The sequence below is a fragment of the Sinohyriopsis cumingii genome, chromosome 15 (assembly GCF_028554795.1).
Source record: "Sinohyriopsis cumingii isolate HCF-2022 chromosome 15, ASM2855479v2, whole genome shotgun sequence".
Taxonomy (NCBI): Eukaryota; Metazoa; Mollusca; class Bivalvia; order Unionida; family Unionidae; genus Sinohyriopsis; species Sinohyriopsis cumingii.
This window is the reverse complement of record NC_142975.1, coordinates 42,122,801-42,125,937: the sequence shown is the minus strand read 5'-3', so window position 1 is coordinate 42,125,937 and position 3,137 is coordinate 42,122,801.

Genomic DNA, 3,137 nt, shown 5'->3' with positions numbered 1-3,137 from the left:
AAACTCAGTCTAATCCTAATAATTTTGGCTATCTCTGATTGGAGTGACTGTAGGACCCACAGACCAAACGTTCACTCGTACAATCTCTATTAATATTTTGCTTTGTAAATAGCCCAAATCGTCCGAATGACTGATATCGACATTCCAGCTTAATCATTGACACTGAAGTTGCGAATGCTGATTTTTGTAAAACTTGGACAGTTGCCGTAAGGGCGATAATTCTTATTACTGCATTATAATTGGGCTATCCTCTGCCTATTCCGTCTTGACGGAAATATCCTGATTATGTTCCGATTGTACTGAATATGCATTAAAACGAAACGAATGCCAAGTTAGAACGAGGTCTTTAATTAAAAATTTAGCAAAAAGGGGATATAATTTGGAAACTTTTTACACAAAAGCGCATCTCATGAAAGGAAGTTACAGCAAACACCATACAGAAACAAATGCACTTACACACGGTTTTTTGTGTGTCTAGGAAATGAATATAAAATTCAAAACAATTTAATTGTATCAGATATGTCCCCGGATATAAAGGATGCGATGCAGACAAGACTGATGCACACATAGCCCATACCTTAGTGGGGAGAACCATTAATGTTTGGTCAGTAATAATTTTAAACTCAGTCTCTGCCTCCCAGGTAAAAAGCATTGATGATGGCAGGCCGTGCCCACCGACAGCAGGTACAGAGTTGCTGTTGGAGCATAAGGTAAATGGAGATAAAGATGTGAAAAGATGAAAGGCAAGGAAACTAACAAAATTGAAAACTATGCCCTGAAGTGGGTGTGATGAGGAACGTAACTTTAAAAAAACTGAAGAAGAAAAACCTCTCAGAACACTTAGAAAATAAAGGAATGAAACCCATCAAACTATATCATCAAAATGAAAATAAACACAACCCACAATCAAATTAAGTTATTAACATTAGTAGCATAGGGGAACGAGATGTGGGACTGCACGCACACAAAGAGAAATTTAATGCTACAATTGTTCCTGGGTTTAAGGTATGGAACTGTATGTGTACAAGGGGAAAGGTAATGTTACAAATGTCAATATATTTAACATTATGTGATCGAATGAGCAAAAGGGGAAATGTTAATATTAAACATATTTAACAAACACCTGCTAATGAATGCAACATGGACTGACCATAACCGACACTTACTGACCAGCACAAATATTTCCTAACCAAAACACCATCTTACAAGTACGCAGTGTGAACGGGACAATTTTGAACACTGTAACACCCACTGTTCTTTCTCTTGACAGATATATCATACATGAGCCTTGTCATAACAAGAATTACGTACGATCCCCATCTGATACGATGGTTTTAAAAAAAGCCACAAAAACGATACTTTTATACGAAGACAGAAAGAGAAAGAATTTGTTTTTTTTTATATTTTTTTATACAACAACAAGGATGAGACAAGCGTCAGCTAGACCTGAAATCTATACCAATCAACAGACTGTACGTCTGCTTCAATCGGATCCTGACCAAACGGAGAGACTGTATTCTGCAACCGCATCCTGACCAAACGGAGAGATGAGATAGTTCTATCAAACTACTATAATCAAGTCTTAGAGGAAAGTAATTATACGTTCCATACATTCGAAATGATCCGCAGCAGCTACAGTAAATAAAACAACAAAGACGACGATGCGATCTTGGGGCTTAAACGGAGCAAGAGATCAATGCAGTTAGAGTTATTGATGCAGAGTCCAAGAAGTTTGCTAGATGGCCTTTTATAGTGCTACCCATACCTCTCAAGCAAAAGAGACCTATCTATCATTGTCAAAATCTAAACAAACAAAAGATCAAAATGAATAAAAGCTTGTATGCGCATGTGTGCATAGGGGTTAAAAATTCCCATGCTCTTCAAAAACAAAATCAATTTACATCGAAATAGAGACAAAAATGAGTAGAAAGGATGATCAGAAAAAGCACCAAACAGTATTAAAATTATAGCATCATAGTATGCCCTATACTGTATCTATTCACGAAATAGGAATCACGGTACATTTTAATTATGTTATTTCACAAACGTTTACTTTTGGTTCTACATCTGACAAAGTCTTATTAGCGTCGTGGTATAAGTTCCTAAAGTAAATGAGTTCTTTGGTTGTACTTCTTGACTACGTTCATTTCTTTTCACGCCATTGCTTTTTATTCCCTTCTTTCATGTGTCCTTTTCGAAATTCAGAGCCTAATTACTTTGTTAGTTTCACAGAAACCCACTAATCTTTCATTAGTTTCTGTTCTTTGGATAGTTGTGGTTGTTTTCAATGACTTCGTGGGCATTATGGTTAAAGCTGTAAAATGTTATAAATGTAACCAAGGCAAGCAGATTCAGGATGGGGGTGGGGGTGGGGGGAGAAATTCAAAATGAGGTAAAAAGCGTGTAAAATCATTCAAATTAAAATACATCAGATCAGAGAAATTTAAATGAAGGAGAAAGTAATTCAGAAATAATTACGTATAAACGTGGAAAAACACTTACTCAACGTAATATATATATATATATATATATATATATATATATATATATATATATATATATATATATATATATATATATATATAATAAAAACCAGTATCTTATTTGATTAAAATCTAAATAATAGACATTAGATACAGATATCTATACAGTAGTCCATTTGTAGACCTGTGAAAAATAGTAAGGAATCCAGCTTATAAAATAAGAACTGGATTTAGCACTGAATCAATTGACTAACGTTGAGGGTTTCAGATTTAAATGTAAAGACAAAACTAAAAGACAAGTTAGTACAGCTCTATCCATGTCATGTTAATCAGTTTACCGCTGAAGCATCACACAAATATATGAAGAAATAAAGGTTTGCTTCAAAAGAAATAAAATGTTATACTTAAAAAAATTCAAATAATTTAGAACGACAGTTTAATGTGACATTGATGATTGTGTGAACATACACAGGTCACTGTTTTGGATTGTGGCAAAATTAAGTAAACTTAGCAGTGAGCAAAGCAAAATATGGTCGTGGAATTTGATGAAAGAATTTTATCAGTTCAAAATGTTCCAAAGATAGCTATGTCTTTCTACGGGTTTTCAAGCATAGTCCTTGATTAGGAGATTACTTTGGGGTGCCAACACATGTA